The sequence below is a fragment of the Felis catus genome, chromosome A3 (assembly GCF_018350175.1).
Source record: "Felis catus isolate Fca126 chromosome A3, F.catus_Fca126_mat1.0, whole genome shotgun sequence".
NCBI lineage: Eukaryota > Metazoa > Chordata > Mammalia > Carnivora > Felidae > Felis > Felis catus.
The window spans coordinates 15,488,749-15,497,052 of NC_058370.1; the positions used below are offsets into that span (position 1 = coordinate 15,488,749).

Genomic DNA, 8,304 nt, shown 5'->3' on the forward strand with positions numbered 1-8,304 from the left:
CCAGGCCAACCTGACTCTACATGCTACCTCTTCCCAATGCACAGTAGAACATGCACTTGGACATTACTGTTTACACAGGGTTTTCACCTACATGATCTTCCTACCGTCCCAACAGCCCTAGGGAGGTAGGTATAAACATTTTCCCCATTTTACAGATGAAGAAACAGGCTCAGAGGAAGAAGCCCACTGGTCAGTGCTCTTCTGCAAATCCTCTAGGGAGGATGGATGCTGCCAGGGATTCCGGCAGGTGGCTGGGCCTCCGAGGGCATTGTTTCTCTTGCACAAAGAACTCATTTCCAGGGGTTGGTTGCCAGGTCTAAGGTACCCTGGGAGGAAGAAGAGAAGTGAGATTTTCTGAAACAGTGGCTGCACTCCTCAAGTTTTCTGACCCCCACCATGTATGATACTCTCTGCCCCTCCCTAAAAATTATTCCTTGCTCTGACTTGAAGAATTCAGGGTTTTATTTTAAGAAGAAAAGCTGTTTTCTTCGCCTTCCTTTTCATCATTCATGCATTCAATCAGTCATTTGATAAATATTCACTGACCACTTCCTATGTGGTCAGCAGGAACTGAATAAAGTAAATGAAGAGAAAAACTCTGACCTCGTAGACTTTGTAGTCTCATGGAAGACACAGACAATAAACAAGGACAAACCAACAATCTAACACTCAACATTAAATAGTGAGAAGGGCTATGAAGGAAAATGGGGGTAAGGAGGGAGAGAACAATGGAGGAGGGAGGGTGAGAGGGATTACTTCAGAAATGGCAGTCAGCAAAGACCTCCCCAAAGAGGTGGCATTGAAGCAGAGGTGTGATGGAAGTGAAGGATGGAGCCAACCGGATATCCGGAAAGAACATTCCAGAGAGATGGAACTCAAATACAAAGCCCTGAGGCAGCAATGAGATTGGCATATTCCCCGAATAGCAAGGCCAGTGTGGCAAGAACAGGGAGCGGTGGAGGCCATGGCCATCCACTCTCGTCTGAGAACTTCCAGCTTACAATTCATTATCGCCTTACAACACCCCTGGGAGCTGTGGGGAGTTGGCAGGTGGGGGAAGGTAGGAGGGATGGGAAGAGGAAAGCAGATTCATTCATTCACTCATGCAACAAATATTTATTGAGTGCTCACTACATTGTGGGCACTGGGCTGGCCTCTGGTATAAGAAACAGACATAGTCCCTCCCCTTGGGGAGCTTCTGATCGAGCAGGGGAGATACACAACAAAGCCAGAAGAAAAGAAAAGGGAAAATAAAAGAGAAAAGGAAAGAAAAAAGGAAAGAAAAGAATCGTAGAAATAGAAGTTGTGAATGCTGTGAAGGAAGCAATGTAAAAGAAGTTGGGCAGAAAGAGTTTGGCCTCAGGGGAAGGTCTCTCTGAGGAAGTGGTGTGAAAGTATAGACTCGAAAGATGAGTAGAGTTACCCAGGGCAAGGATGTGCCGGCAAAGGAGACCATGTTTGTAACAGCCCTGTCATCACATGAGGATTCTCCTTTACTGGGGAGGAAACAGACCGATGATGGGGGTGAACTGCCCACGTCCTAAGTCAAATTGCCCGTGACGTTTGCTTTTGCTGTTTGCAAAGAGCAGAGTCTGATTTCTGTGGCATCTAGAAAATAGTTGCACTATCTTCACCTTGACCAGATGGTGGGTGGAGGCTGGGCGACAGGGCCTCAAAGGGACAGGGAAAGTTGGGAAGAACAGGAGAACTCAGCTGAATGTTGGTAAGGGAGGTGGGGGGGGGGGGTTCAAAGCATCCCACTCTGTATGCTGCACTCCAATCCCAGGGCTGAGGAATGTGAGTCCCATGGTGCTATCCCTCCCACAGGTAAGGGCTCAGATGATGGTCTCTGTCAAGGACGCAGAGGAAATAGGGTATATGGAAGGAGCCCAGGGCTGGAAACCAAGGGATCTGGGTATAGATGAAGCTTTGTAACCTCGCTGAGCTGAGCTGTATTTCCTCAACTGTAAACTGGTTGTAATAACACCAGCCCTGGCTACCCTCTGGGATGATTTGGAGTATATAAATGCAATGACTTAGATAAAATTTCAGAAGAACCGCCTAGCACTCTGTGAATGGTTGGGATTGGTATTATCTGTGCTTTTCTCTAGCTATCAGAGTAGGGGGACTGAATGGGAAGCACAAGCTTGTATGCAGGAGGTTCTCAGGGACAAATCTCTTAATCTCTTTTCCAGCATCTTCCTCTCTGCTCCTTTGGGGACAGGACACTTCAAAATGTTTTTATGAGGAAAACAGGAATCAGAGGTATAAACTCAGTGAGACAACATAGTGAGACTGGATCAGAGAAATCTGATTTAAAGCCTGTATTAGTCAGCTGTTGCTGCATAACAACTACTCCCCACCCCCCCACCCCCTGCCCCCACCGATCTCAGTGCTGCAAACAGCAACAACATGTATTTCTCAGTCCTGGGTTTGAAGGTCAGCTGAGGCAGCGTTGTTACAGTTTTGTTACCATTTCTCTCTGAGGCTGTTTTCTCATCTGTAAAATAGAAGAAACACTACTAACTTTACACGGTCAAGGTGAGGGTGATGTTCAACACTTCCTTCTAGCTAAAGATACTCTCTGCTCTTATAAGGTAGGTTATGTTCACCCTTGAGGTCAGCTAGTAATCTAAGAAGCAAGTTTGACCTAAAAACTCTCACTCTGGGAGACAATGAAGGCCCTTGGCTAAGCCAATCAGACTGACTGTCTCCCAGATTCAAACCAGAAAGAGAACAAGTCAGTCAGAGAGAGAGAGGCACCCATCCAGGAAGAAGAGACACCCTCAAATAAAGACCACCCAGGCTTCAAGAGCTGGAGATAAGCTGACCAGGCCCTGGAGTCACCTCAGTTTTTGATGTCTTCCTTTCTGTATTTAGCCTTCCTATATCCTTCTAATAAGGATCAAGCCCTTCCTATATCCTTCTAATAAGGGTCAAGCCCTTTTTCCTTAAGGAGTCTGGGATGAGACTTTGCAATTGCGGGAGCTGCACATGCACAGAGAAGATGCCTGTAAAGTTGCCAGCCCAGAGCTTGGCATATAATAGATCCTTAGCCACTGGTGGCTACTGTTCACTAATCAGGGATCTGCTTAAGAGCAAGGGCAGTGTCTCATTCACTGGGAGTTTTCAAAAAGCCTCTCACATAGAAGATGTTCATCAAATGTTTACTGGATACGTGAGCAAATGAGTGAATGTCTGTGTCTAAGCCTCTAAGGACAGACATCCAAATGGCATTCATTCATTTATCTATACAGCAAACATTTACTGAACATTGACTTGTGCCAAGATCTTGGGCAAGATGCTAAGGATACATCCATGAACATGACAATGTCCCTACTCTCATGGAGCTTACATCTGGTGGGGGAAAAGACGATAAACAAGTAAGAGGATACATACATAATGTCAGGTGGGGAAAGTGTTAAGACAAAAAATAAAGCAAAGCAAGGAGAAAGTGATTGGAGGGGGTGGGACTATTTTTAGAATTCTTCACCATACCTCCAGTAGGTGCTGACTCACTGTGTGGCCCTTGGTTTGCTTGCCTTACAATGGGGGTGCTGTTGGAGCGAACGGTCCGGGAGGGCCCCTCCTTACCTAGTGTTCCCAGTTTCTGTGGTTATGCAAGGCAGTGGCTGGACATTCCACGGCCTCTGGAAACTCCAGGCTGTCATTATCGGGAACTGGAGAGAGATTTGCATGGAGTGAGGAAGACCAAAGAGGGTTGGCACCATTCTGGGAGAGACACCCCCACGCCCACTCTCTCAGCTGTTCTGAAAATAGTGACATGATTACCTGTTATTTACTTTGTGTGAGGAGCTTTTGGAGAGAAAGCTCCCCAACTCAGGACTCTTAGAGGGAGACGTCTGTGATCATAGAAATGGATATCATTTATGCACTGGGTGTTGTGCTTAAGCACCCTCCTCTCAACATGTGTGGCTCCCAAGTTACTAAAGAGAAACTGAGGCATAGAATAGTTAAGTGTCTTGTCTCCATCACACAGCCAGGATGATAGCCCAGATCTCTCTGACCCTGAAGCCCGTGCCCATTAATCTCCAACATAAGAGGGAAAGGGATGTTTGCCCAAGGAGACAGATGGAGTGACAGGGGTCTCAGAGGAAGGAGAGAGGAGAGCTAGAAGGAGAAGGTGAGGAGGTTTTGAGAAGCCTTCCAGGAGAGGAGGCATTTGAGCTGGGCCATTAAGGGCAGAATTAGTTGTAGTTTCTTGGGCCGGTCACCTCTGGATGCTCCAGGTATGCACTTAGCCTGGGTTACGTCCAGCCTAGGAGGCCTAAGAAAAGGGGGAGGGGCAGCTTCACCCCAGTTGTAGGCCAGATCTCTGCTCCGTTTTGAGCCACCTGCTCCCTGTTGACTTCCCGAATCCCTTCTCTTTGCTTGAAAGGAAGCTGGTGGGAGGATCCGTATATGGCCCATGCCACCCCCGGACTCCTTCCACCTCAGGGGTAGAAAATGAGCAGGTGGCATAATGTGGGGCAGGCATGGACTTGGTGCCCAGTGCTTCACCTCATTTCATCCTCCCCATTGCCCCAAAGAGGTAGGTCTTGGGACACAGGTCCCCATGTCACTGAGGAGCAAAATGACTTTCAAACTTTCCTCCAACTGGCAAGTGTTGGAAACAGGATTTTAATCAAGAACTTCCAGCCCTAAAACCCTTGTGGATTGTGTTTACTTGGTTATCATTTTGTTTTGTTTTGTTTTGTTTTGTTTTGTTTTGTTTTGTTTTACTTCAGTCCCATGTAGGGAATTGGGGACTTCGGTTAAATTCACCAAACCTTTGACTAGTACATTTTGTTTTGTGGGAGCCAGAGAAGAACCCATTGAGATGTTTTAAAGGGCCTCAGGATGTGTTCAAATTGTTTTTAACCTCTTGGTGGGTCAGGAAGAGAGAACCTGAAGTTTCTTACCCCAGAAATTTGCATAGAGACACAAACCCTATGACAGTAGTAACCATCCATGCTCCCCCTTGTCCCCAATCCACAAAGCACAGGTTAAAGCCCCCACAAATCTACAAATAACTACATTCAAATGTGTTTCATGACTTCAGAGAGATTCTTAGAACTTGGAGGAAGTGAAATAATTCCTTCATTTCAGAAGGTTAGGATAGCTTTATAGAAGAGCTTCTGTTGTCTAAACAGGCACTACTCAATCTTTTTTGTTAGCGTGCTCTCCAAATGATTGTTGAAAACTATGTACTTCCTGGCACGTTTTTTAGTTGAGAGCTAATCTTTTTCATCCAAAGTTTAAAGAGTTGCAAAGGTTCTAATTTTTGACATATTGTAAATTCATGTACTCAGAAATAAATGTCTATGTCATTCTTTTAAGTGTATCCAGTTGAATGAAATACCCTAGCAATTTGATACCTATAATTATCTGTTAAAAAAATACGTGAACAGGGGCATCTGGCTGATTTAGTGGGTAAAGCATGTGATTCTTGATCTTGGAGTCGTGAGTCTGAGCCCCATGTTGGATATAAACAAACAAACAAACAAACAAACATGAATAGGCTCTTCTCTAATGGAAATTTTACATCACTTTTTTTCTATTCAAACTCACATTTCCATTCCATGTTTCAGAACATAAAAATTTTACAGTACGGGGCACCTGGGTGGCTCAGTGGGTTAAGCATTGGACTCTTGATTTTGGTTCAGGTCATGATCTCGCCATTTGTGAGATCAAGCCCCAAGATAGGCTCTGTGCTGATGTGTAGAGCCTGCTTGGGATTCTCTCCCTCCATCTCTGTCTCTCTCTCTCTCTCTCTCTCTGTCCTCCCTTGCTCTCTCTCTCTCTCTCTCTCTCTCAAAATAAATAAACTTAAAAAAAATTTTGCCATCAATTTTTTTTTTTTAGTAGGCTCCTTGCCCAACATGGGGCTTGAACTCATGACCCTGAGATTAAAAATCACATGCTCTATAGACTGAGCCAGCCAGGCGCCCCACCATAATGTTCTTTTTTTTTTTTTTAATGATTAAATAGCTTATTAATAGCTCTATCATATTTCCCTGCCAAAAAATATATATATGTAAATTGGATCATTATTTTACCTCCTATGACCATAAGACTAGGTATTAAAAATTTATATCATGGGGCGCCTGGGTGGCGCAGTCGGTTAAGCGTCCGACTTCAGCCAGGTCACGATCTCGCGGTCCGTGAGTTCGAGCCCCGCGTCAGGCTCTGGGCTGATGGCTCGGAGCCTGGCGCCTGTTTCCGATTCTGTGTCTCCCTCTCTCTCTGCCCCTCCCGCGTTCATGCTCTGTCTCTCTCTGTCCCAAAGATAAAAATAAAAACGCTGAAAAAAAAATTTAAAAAAATTTATATCATTACAATTATCATAAGGATGCATTTGATTGGGATGCTGGATGGCTCAGTCTTGATCTCAGGATCCCAAATTCAAGCCCTGCTTTGGGCTCTGCACTGGGTGTGGAGCCTACTTAAAATTTAAAAAAATTCAATTGATCAAAACAATGTAAATATATTCCAATTTTTTAAAGTCCTAAAAATGGGGCACCTGGCTGGCTCAGTTGGTCGAGCATCTGGCTCTTGATCTCAGCTCAGGTCATAATCTTTGTTTGTGGGTTTGAGCTCAGCATCAAGCTCTGCACGGGGCCTACCTGGGATTCTGTCTCTCCCTCACTGCCCCTCCCCTGCTTTCTCTCTCTCTGTCTGTCTCTCTCTCTCTCAAAATAAATCAACTTAAAAAGGGAGATATATACCCCACCCAAAAAAGAAAAAAGTCCCAAAAATATTTGTAACCGTTTGATTAAAATATAACTGAAATAAAATAAATTACACATAAAGTGTGCAATTTGACATATGTACACACTTGTGAAACCAGTTCTACAAACTATGATAAATAATTATTAAACAGGGGCAACGTTTCCTTACCAAATAGTCACGTGTCCCTAGATGAATATTGCATGTGCTAAAGTGAGATAGGTTTTAGCAATAATTTTATTCCTACTTTAATTTTTGTATAGCTGTCAAGCAGTGGTGTGCCAAAGCTAGTTTGTACTGGTTCAATGTTTAGGAATTTTGTGGGTGGTTTAGGCATCCACAAAGGCTAGGCACCGTTGGTAACATGACCATTACTACAAATTAAATTATATAAACTCACAATTATATAAACTATATTAAAAACAAAGGAAATATGGACTCAAAACTCATCATTTCCTAATTATTTCACTGCCTTTTATTGTTATCTATGCCCTTGATATTATTTGCACCTATTATTTTGCACTCTGTGGTACAAGAATTGCTCATCTCTAACCAGCGCTATGTTTAGTGACGTCACATTGGGAGCTTGAAATCCGCTCTGGTGGGAGTATTTATACCACAGAAATTGGCAAATGGTACAGATTAGCGCTTCCTGCTTTCCCCAACTTATTGTTGAACACTTACCAGCACACTACCGGCTGTAAGAAGTTGCTGGGAATGAAAGGAGTTTTGTTATAGTGATGTGTTGACAGATAACCAAAATCGCATAGTGATCTATCATCAAAAATTATTTTTAATGATCTATGTACTGACAATTAGATTAGGCCCTCCTTCAATTGTGTGGAAAGCAAAGATTGCAAAACCCATCTGACTTGCAAAAGGATTTCTTATTCTGACATGAAATTCACTCATTTGCTCAGTTTATTTCTCAATCCTAAGGAAGGGTAATGAGAGTAGCTGGAAAAAATTGCTTATCTTTAAATCCGTGGGGAAAAATATGATCGGCATTTGAAGCTTGCTTGACCGCCAAGGATCTCTGCCCTACATGAGATTTTCATCCTTTGATAATAATTAAGGGAGGAAAGAGGAGAAATCACTCCCAACTCTCTACTCCACGAAGTATATGAATTCACAGTATCCCAACAGAAGCCAAAACACCCTGGTTATGAAGCCATGCTTCTGCCCTAGAAAGCTACATAGAGAAATCAACCAGGGCAAGAGATAAATCTAGGTACCTTTGGTAATTTGATTGATTATCATAGGATGCTTCCCTCTAATAGTTCCAACAGTATCTGCAGTATCTGTACTTGGGGTCTGTACTTGGGGGCCCGAGAGGATTTGCACACCCAACCCTACCCTCCCTTCTTGGGAGGATACAGGGGTAAGGCAGACACATAACTTTACAACTTTTATTATTATTTTTTTTAAGTTTGTTTATTTATTTTAAGGGGAGAGGGAGAGAGAGAGAAAATAAATCCCAAGCTGGCTCTGCACTGTCAGTGCAGAGCCTGACACGGGGCTGAACTCACGAACTGGGAAAGCATGATCTGAGCGGAGACCAAGAGTGGGGCATTT

The 8,304-nt window shown here is 43.8% G+C and overlaps 1 non-coding gene across 1 annotated transcript; it reads right to left on the minus strand.

Moving 5' to 3' along the window:
* Positions 1 to 5,874: 5,874 nt before the first annotated feature.
* TRNAK-UUU lies at positions 5,875 to 5,947 on the minus strand. Its single transcript has one exon. It is a non-coding gene; the product is annotated as a tRNA-Lys (tRNA).
* Between the last annotated feature and the right edge of the window lie 2,357 nt (positions 5,948 to 8,304).